The sequence below is a fragment of the Talpa europaea genome, assembly GCF_964194135.1.
Source record: "Talpa europaea genome assembly, chromosome: 15".
Lineage (NCBI taxonomy): Eukaryota > Metazoa > Chordata > Mammalia > Eulipotyphla > Talpidae > Talpa > Talpa europaea.
The window spans coordinates 80,808,722-80,818,438 of NC_140083.1; the positions used below are offsets into that span (position 1 = coordinate 80,808,722).

The 9,717-nt window shown below is 44.9% G+C and overlaps 1 long non-coding RNA gene across 1 annotated transcript; it reads left to right on the top strand.

The window, feature by feature from the left end:
• Positions 1 to 5,162: 5,162 nt before the first annotated feature.
• LOC311185133 lies at positions 5,163 to 9,210 on the top strand. Its single transcript, XR_014617101.1, has 5 exons — positions 5,163 to 5,278; positions 5,739 to 5,762; positions 5,879 to 5,911; positions 7,425 to 7,505; positions 9,017 to 9,210. It is a non-coding gene; the product is annotated as an uncharacterized lncRNA (long non-coding RNA).
• The last annotated feature ends 507 nt before the right edge of the window (positions 9,211 to 9,717 follow it).

Below are 9,717 nucleotides of genomic sequence, written 5' to 3' on the forward strand. Positions count from 1 at the left end.
AAAATCCAACTGAGTGAGTTAATTTTGAAGATCTAATTGGCTATAATGGATTGTTTATGAATTGACCAACATCTTATTTAGTAGCTTAAAAGGAGTTGCTGTGAAGAGTTGTACAATATGAAAAGCTTTTATAGTCAGAAAAGAAGGTGGGGCAAGAAAAGAAATATCCTACATGGCAAAGCCATCTTCCCCTCATGGAAGAAAGTAGCACTGATGGGGAAAGTAACACTTACCTCACTGGTGCTAATCTGGAAATTCTAGGTTGGCTGATCTAAGAGTCAACTTTTTGGAGAGATTGAAACTGCAATTAGGTTAGGTGTTAAGTTTTGGTGGAGCAAAGCATCAAAAATTGTATCTGGGTCCTCCCCTGGTGGTGCAGGCGGTTGAGCGCCGGCTGTGAAGCTTTCTTTTCTGGCTTCTTCTTGAGCCTATCAATCTTTCTTTCTTTCTTTCTTTTTTTTTTTTAAGATTTATTATTTATGCATACAAGAGATGGGGTACAGGTCAGAAATATGGGGGCAGCGTGAGAGGATTCACCAGAGACAGAGTGGGGAGCAGAACAGGCAGACTGACTGAAACACACTGCTGAGGGGAGCAGTGGGCGAGACAGGAGAGGTCTGCCTCGCCATGTGGGTTGCTCCCTGGCTGGCCTGGGATCGAACTCATGCTGCAGAGGTTGTGGATTGCCAGGGAGGACCCTTAATCTTTCAGTATACTCTCAATCAGTGTGCACTGGTGACTGGGACCAGATTGATCATCACTGGGTAGATCCAGAGATTAGAAAGAAATGTGATGTCTGTATGGAGAAATATTAGTGTCCCCAATTTAGGATGAGCAACGTCCATTTTTTTTCAAACTGTTTAATATTATAAATTGTAATACAGATGGTTGGAATACTTGAATTGAAACCATATAAAATATATTGTGAATGAAATTAAGGTAAACTTTTAGATCAGAGCACTTTGTTTATCAAAAATTATTAATATTGCTTGCATGTAATAAACCTTTACATTTCAGAACAGAAGACGCATAGGTAAACAGGGTTGACTAAGCAAATCATGGAAGAGGAACATGAAGTGATTGGTAAATACATGCCATAGTTCAAATTTACTTTAATCCTGGAAATGCACATGAACATTAAACATTACTTCTAACCAATCAGATCAGCCATTTGGATTGAGATGACATTGACTGATGGCAGAGATGATTCTAAAAGTTCTCTCTTTTATTTTCTTTCTGTTCGTATTAATTTTTAGAGTCCTCTGGGAAAGCAATTTGACTATCACTATTAAGTTTAAGAATGAGCTTATGATTTCATTCAAAGCCATTGGGAGAGCTATAAGATAGACATAGAAACGTGTAAGTAGGTGTAGCATCCGAAGCTTAACTTTGACTTAAAAACTGGCACCAGCAAAACATTAGAATGGAGAATGGGTTTCTGGTGTGAGGATAGGGCCTGGGTGTTGACCATCTTCCTAGAGTGGGTGAAAACCTCCCTCTTGAACTAGATGCTGGTAATTTGAGTTCCAAGAGGTCTTCTCTTCACGGGTGCATTATTTGTCAGTAAAGGGAGCATTTCTCCACCGACAGTGAGATGGGCCTCTTGTACTCAGTGTACACATTTGTTTATTTATTTATGAAAATATTTTTATTATTAAACAAATCTAAAAATGCACCACTATTCCACCCATGTTCCCATACTCCACCCTCTTCCTCTCTGGTAACCTCAGTTCTATTGTTAATAACCACTGGCTAACCAATGCTTTGTTTTATCCATTCATTTGCTCTGTTGACTATGTTTTCATACTTGTGTTTCTTCTTGTTTACCTCCCTTAGGATAATTTCCTTGAATTCCATTTTCCAACAAATGGGAAATTTCATTGGCTTTTATAGTAGAGTTGTGGTCCATTTGGTTATTTATCACAATATCTTTATCTGGTGGTTCTATATCTAGACTATTATAAATATTGCTGTAATAAATATAGGCGTGTATATAACTTTTTGAGCTAATGATTTTATATTCTTTGCATAGATACCCAGAACTGAGTTTGCTGGTTCATATGGTAGTTCTGTTTTCCTTTTTCTGAAGTAACTCCCTACTGTATTCCAAAATGGTTGCACCAATTTACATTCCATATAGAAAGGATGCTTTCCCTCCACATTCTTGCCAATACTTGTTGCTACTTTTGTGTGTGTGTATTAGTCATTCTCATAGATGTGATGATATATCATTGTAGTTTTGATTTACATTTTCCTAATAAAAAGTGGTGATGTGCTATTTGACTACCTGTTTTGTCCTCTTTGGAAAGGTGTGTATTCAGATCTGCCCATTTTTTTTTAATAGGTTGATTTTTTTGGGGGGGAGTTTGTTGATTTAGTGAGTACTTCGTATACCTTGGATATTAACAAATAGCTTTTCCTTTCTACAGGCTATCTTTCTGTTCTGTTGATATTTTCTTTTATTAAACAGAAAGTTTTAAACGTGGTTAATCTCAGTGTTTATGTCATTTTTGTTTCCAGTGCTTTTGGGGCTGCATCCACAAACGTACTCAAAACCTGATGTCATAGAACAAGTCACTTATGTTTTCCTCTGTGTAATTTATAGTTTTAGGCATTCCATCCAAGTCATTAATACATTTTGAATTTTTATTTATTTTTGTGTGTAGTTAGTGAGCAGTTCAATTACATTCTTTGGCATGTGACTATCCAGTTTTTTCAGCACCATTTGTTGAAAAAATTTTCATTTCCTCATTATCTGATCATAACACCTATGTGATGGATTAACAGTGCATTTTGTGACAGTGTATTTCTGTTGAAATACCTTTGAATCCTGGAATAAAGCCTACTTGGTGAATGTATTTGATCCCTTTATGCATTGGACACCTTGTTGAATTTTGTTTGCTAGTGTTATGTTGAGAATCTTTCCAACTATGCTCTTTAGAAATCATTTGTAATTTTCCCGTGTGTGTGTGTGTGTGTGTGTGTGTGTGTCTGTCTGTCTGTCTAATTAAGGGGGTTTTAAACGGATGGGAGATGTCTGTGGGGTTTGCTCATAGCAGTTTCCATGAACAAAATTTTGCCCTTAGGTTAAGTTCCAACTGCCAGGACCTGAGGGTTTTAAGCTTGGACTTAAGGTAGCGAGAACCATAAATGTACGTAAATCTAGCAACAAGCCGAGGCGGAGTGGGGTTTGTGTCTCATATACTGACGGATCCAGCGAGACAGAGGAGCCTCTTGGGCACCGATTTTGGGAGTCACAGTTAGACCCCATTCTGCTTCTGGTAAGTTGCGCCAAAGTTTCCAAAGACTTGAACTGCACCTGTCTACTCCCAGGGTTTGTAGGCTCAGAGAGCCAGATCCTACCTTCCAACATGCTGCCTTGGTAGCAATAGGCTATCCAATGGCCAGCTCACTGCTCTGATGGCCCAAGTACCGGGTGCTTTGTCCTCTGACCCTGGTTCCCAGCAATTAGCCCCAAATGTGCTCCTCACACTTCAGTTGTTCTCCAGAGGAAGACCATTCCATCACCACACCTGGCTTTGTTATCCCCTCTCATGGATTTCCCAGGTAAAAGAGTCTCTGATGTGTGAGCGAGTCCTCAGTTCCCCAAAAGAATGTCCGTGTTAAATTTTCCTCGTTCCTGTATTCTTTAGCCGTGCACCTGTGGTGTTCCATGTGGAATTATGCCCAAATTTTCCTACTCTTCCTAAAGTTTTCTATCACTTTTCCTCATGAAAAATGTTGATCCTTTATTAATAGGAAATTTCAAGGAAGTTGGAAATTCTCTATCTGTGTGTCTATCTATAAAATATAATGAGAGGCAAGCCCAGTGTTTTTCTTATCTATCTATCTATCTATCTATCTATCTATCTATCTATCCAACTATCTATCTACTATTCTGCAAGAAGTAGTAAAATTTTTAAAATTACTGAATAAATATTGAATTTCATCAAGTTTTTTTTTTCTATGTCAATAGTCATGATTTTATACTTCATTCTGTGAATTGGATGACTAATTTTGGTAGACAGAATAATGAGCCCCCCTAAAAGATTCAATCATAATTGTTAGAATCTAGAAATGTCTTAGATTACAAGGAAAATGAGATTCAGTTTTCAAATAGAATTAAAGTTGCAAATCTGATGAACATATGAAAGGGAAAGATTTTTGTGGATTACATGGTGGGCCCAATTTAATGAACAAAGGTACTTTAAATGTGGAAGATGAAGGCAGAAAAGTGAGTTTCAAGGGGATGCAGAATGAGAAAGCCACAGGATCTTTAAGCTAGAGAGAGGCTATGAGCCCAGGTGTGTGGGCAAACTCTGGAAATGATCAAGAAAGGAAAATGGATTTTCTTTAGGTTTTTCCAAAGCAGTATACTCCTGTATAACCTGTCATAATCTAGGGAGATCCATTTTGGACTATTACTCTCTCAAAATGTATGATTATAAATTTGTGTTTTCTAAAGCATTACATTTTCATTGATGAGTGTGGAGAAACAGAAAACGAATGCACTGACATTGTTTGATTGTCACCAGAGACAGTGGGCACCAGAACAGGCGGATCTACTGAAATACACGGCTAACAGGAGCAGCGGGCAATACAGGAGAGGCCTGCTGTGCCATGTGGGTAGCTCCCTGACTGGGTGTGGGACTCAGGCTGCAGTGGTGAGAGCGCTAAGACTTAACCCTTTGGCCTCCAGGGAGACCCCCACTTCCTCATGTTATGGAACATGGTTCTTAGATCAGCCTGCCCTAGCTTTATGATTCCCCTTTGAGGAGACACAGGACTAAGCAAACCATGATCTTATCACTGCTAATACAAGAGCATTGCAGGTTTGGAGTAGGCCAGAAAGGCTGGATATGGGATTTCTGAGGCTTATAGGAAGATCTGGTGATCACGGTGTCATGCTATCCTGCAGCCAAGAGGAAGCCTGGAGGAAAACGTTGCTGGGAAAATATTTAGTGTGAGTTGAAACCCAGGTCAGAATTGAGGGGTTGCAGTTTGATCTTTCCAAAGAGCCTCGGGCTGTCTTGTTGATTCTGCACAAGTTTGAGTACAAACATTTCTTGGCATGAACTAACCCGGATTCCGACCTGACAGCTCCTGATTGGTGCCCTCTGCCTATATAATATGGGGATCTTGAGTCTGGAAGTTAGAGACATCACGCCTGCTGAGCTCTGAGCTATCCTGTCTGCACTCCCTGATCTTCAGCTGACCATCATGAAGCTCTTGGCTGTCCTGCTGCTGGTGGCTGTCTCCACCTTCCTGGTCTCTGGCCGTAAGTAAAGATGCTTCCCTGAAAATAAGGATAATGCGTGTTCTCGCTGGAGAAACAGTGCATCAGGGTATGACTTCTTTGGGGATGTGGGTTTGTGGGATTCTAGATGCAGGCTCCTCCTGTCACCTCCAAGCCCTGCCCTGTCCACCATGTGGACAGACCTGTCATGACTGATATGCCCCATTCATGAGCTTTTTCAAACCCAATCCAAGCTCCGCTCAATTTCAGTGTTGAAATCAGATATTAATGGTGGCGTTGGTAAGATATTCTTGGGGAGGCCCTTGGAGGGCTTTATAAGAAAGCAGAAAGGACCACATATTACGTATTTGATGTGGCTTTGGAGTTTTATATTATTTGCATTTTCTCTCTCAACAAGAAGCTTTCAGATGTGACAGCCTGCAGTATTGCCCGTTCTCCCCCGGTGTTCACCTACGTCTGATTAATTCTTTTTCTCTTTCAGAGACAACATCAGGTCCTACTACTGGTGAGTCTGCACTTACACTTCATCTCTTTCCCGCAATGGTGATTTTCCACGTGCATATAATCTGCTCCCCCCTCGCCCACACTTTCCTCACCCCTGTCTATTCCTTGTCCTTGCAGCGGCACCAGCAGCTACAACTGGCACCACCACCGGTGAGTCCCACTTGCCCTCTTGGTGCGGGCAGCGGGGACCTTCCCCTGCACTGTCACACCTTCCCCTGGGTTGGTCCTAGTGAGCCCTTAGGAAAACCCTGGGAAAACTACGCTCAGGAAGATTAAGTTGATTTCAAACAGCAAAACTGCTGACTTGTATTGTATGTGGATTGATTATCCTTGTTCTTCAGTAGAGAGGACTGGGGTATCTATTTGTGTGGGAGCAATTTAGTGGTACGTTTGTCATGTCTTTCTGACTAATATTGACTGCAGGGCTGCATCTAACACTAGTGTGTGAAAGAGAGGCCAGGTAGTAGCAAGATGAAGGAGGCAGCATCATTCTTAAATGGAAAATGACATGAGGAATTAGATCACACGGTTGGGGTGGATGGAAAACTATACACATAGGGATGTGTGTGCATGTGAGTGTGTGTGTGTGTGAGTGTGTGTGTGTGCACCTTATTTCCAGGCTGTTGTCTGTTTTTTTCTCTCTTCTGAAACACAATATTCAGGACTGAAGTCCCTGTCAGTGTGGGCCTCTCCCAGGGTCCGGCGCATTCTGTAGGGGTGTGTGTCTTGCCCGCACAGGTGTGAGGTGCACGTCTGTTTCATCCAAGCTTGGTCTGGTGTCTTTGACCCTGGGGCATTGTTTCTTGCAGTCACCCTCACACAATGAGCCACATGTCCTCCTGTCATGTGGGGTCCATGAAATATACTCCCTTTCCTGACCGAGTCCTGATCAGTGAGGCAGATGTGTGCCTGGTGATGGCACTATCTGATTACTGAGGTTGAGTCAACTCACACATGTGGGTGTGACAGTTGCTCCTTGCCGTAGCTCTGGTATAAGCAGCAGCGGGTGATATTTCTAAGCCTGAGCCTGGGGGGATTGATGGGGCATTTACTTATTCTCATTATTTCCAGAATGCACCATCTCTCCCATCATGGCTCACATCTCTCACATATTTGCTGTCATGGTCAAGTCCTCATTGACCCCCTCAGCCCAGGACCTGAGGCAGGGATTTTAATCGTTCCAATCAAGAGTCACTATTATTATCCTCTGAGGACAGGTGACTCCTGCTTCCCCAACACTTACTCTTAGGTCTCTTCCCTCCTAGACTTTCCCCCCAGCTCACTCATTCTGCTGCCACAGAAGCTGCTCAGGCCACGCAGCCCTTGGGGCAGGTCCAGGAGGTCCGTCCACCAGGGATTTCCTGCTTCCCCTGAGCGGCAGCTCCTGTGACGGGAGCACACGTGGGTCTGTCTTCTGTGCTCATGTCCTGGAGAAATGTTTGCTGCCCCTTGTATCAGCCTCAATCCTTGGAGGGAAACTTCAAAGTCTTTCTCCCACCAAAGCCAGTTGTTGGAGGAGTGAGGAAGAGGCAGCTGTCGTCCAGCTAAAGCCGTGGCAGAATCCGGCATTTCAGAGAACTGAGTGTGGGGGGTGTTGTCTCAGGCTGGAGCGGGACATAATTTCCTCCAGTGTCTCACCCACATCATTTCTTCCTGATTTCAGCCCCCGCTACTTCAACTGCCGCTGCTACCACTCAAACAACTGCTTCTACAACCCCCACCACCAAATCTGGCCTATTAGGAGGTAACTGGCATCTGTGTGGGGTTCCTATGTTCCCTGGGTTTTCTGTTCCTCCAGGAGTGTGTTTTTTGGGACAGTGAAGAGAAGCCATTAAAAAAGCCTGGCCTTTTTTTTGCCCCCATATATTTAAAATGTTTCTTGTGCTGTTACAAAGCCAACAGATAGAATCAAGTGAGCAGGAATCTGTGGATTTTGTTTACTGACTTTGCCTATTTTGCTTTCAAGTTACTGACATTGAAGGTGAAAACACGTCTCCGGCAGGGAGGCTGAGAGTCCCCGGCCAGAATGCAGTGGGGCAGCGCGTGTCCTGCGTGGGGAGCGCGTCCTGGTCCCCTGGCAGGGGCGGTTCCAGGCTGTGTCCGGGGTCAGGGCAGGGGGCATGTCAGGGGTGAGGAGGGGCTGGTCGGAGCTCAGGTCATTTCTTGGACAGCTGTGGCTTGTGTGCCAAGGGCCGGCACGGAAAGGCGCCTGTGGGTCTTGGTGCCCATCGCCAGGCGGGGCCTCTGGTTTCTCCACGGCCACGAGGAGACACAGGGAGTTGCTGCTGCGGCATTGCGGCCCTGAGGAGACGGCTCTGGGGGTCCCTCTGCACCAGCCACAGCCAGGATCGCACACGGCGGCTGGAGACACGTGGGGCCTGTTTGGTGCGAAGTGTGCTCCCCAGGAGAAAGGCCAGCGCACAGGCCAAGTGTGGCCACGGGTCAGGGACATTCAATGCGTGATTTCAGAAACCTCCTCGTGGCCTGCTCTGGTATTTCCACAAACAAATAGGTTTAATGAGGTTTTCATGAGAAAGCTGTCCTGAGTGCCCCTCCAGGATGACTGGGCTTTGGCAACCCCCTGAGGACCCTGTTTCTGGAGGATCCTGAGGGTCCCATGGGGAAAATGAACGCTGGTACGTTTTCCTTCCCTCTCAGCTTCTTGTGAGCTGGAGTAGAAAATGTGCTGATTTTAAGAGTATTTCTGTCATCATAATATTCAAATCACACTCATTTTGCATCTCCTACTACCTCCTTGGAATGAACTTTTGACAACGAATAAATGGAAAATGTTACCAGGGGAAGCTGCTCTGAACACGTGGGCAGTAACAAAAGGGGTGGATTTGGACCTAAACAGTCAAAGCCCAACACAGTCTTCAAATGTTGGTTTCCATGTCATCGTGGGGCCATGAGGGACACGTGCTCTGCTCACGGATGTGCCTGAGGAGCTACTGGGGGAGACAAGGCGGGGAGGTGCTGGCCCGTGGGCACCATGTTACCCGGGAAACTAACGCTCCCCCGGGCCTCCTTGTTGCTTTGCAACTTCCAGCCTCCCGGGCTTCGTCCAGTTTGCTGTCTGTCTTTGCACAGTTGCTGTCTGTCTGTCTTCCCGATTTGAAACCTCCTGTTCCCTTGACTCCACTGACTCCAGCACCATTCTTTATCGTTCTTCCTACCCCGACGAGTAAAGTCACATACTTTCTCCTGTGTCAGAAGGCTTTGGACAGCATCTCATTAACTTTTTCCCTCTTGCAGTTCTAAAGGACATTTTCGGCTAGGGCCGTTGATATGGTCCATGAGATGGCATCAGCCTGGACCTGCTGCATGTGATCGGCTGCCCTGGGCCCAATGTCTCTTCATTTGATTTAATTCAGCTACTACCATGCCTGCCTCTCCCCTTGCTCCTCATCATTCTCTCTGAAATCAACTAAGCAATAAAGATAAGCAACAGCAAATGGGTGCTTCTGTGCGTGGTTGGGTGGGGCGATGCAAGGATTAGTTAATCCAAGGGCAGCTCCTCTGAGCTGACCCAAGGTATTGGGATAGGCCACACCTGGCCGATGGGAAAACACCAAGTTCCACTGAACACTGCGCGAGTCTGGAGCTGTTGGTGTCTGAGCTGCACTCACAGTGGGAAATAGTGTGTCCTGTTGGTCTCAGGCTCCTGAAATTGAACAGAGTCACTGAGTGACTATGTGGAAGGAATGTGAGCAAAATCCCTGCAGGATTTGTTTCAGGGTAGCTCACACCGAAGTTGGTGTCAAAACTGTTGCCTGTCTTTGAAACAGGCCTTTCTCTTATGTAAGGCGCGATGGCTTCTTCGTGACTGTAGGGGCAGGAATGACATGGAGCAGGTTTTCTGATCCAGCAGACCGGGCAAGGGAGGAGTCCTGGAGCCCTCGGGAGTTTTAGGCTTTTACTGGGATTACCAGGTACACAGCAGGCGGGGGTGCTGG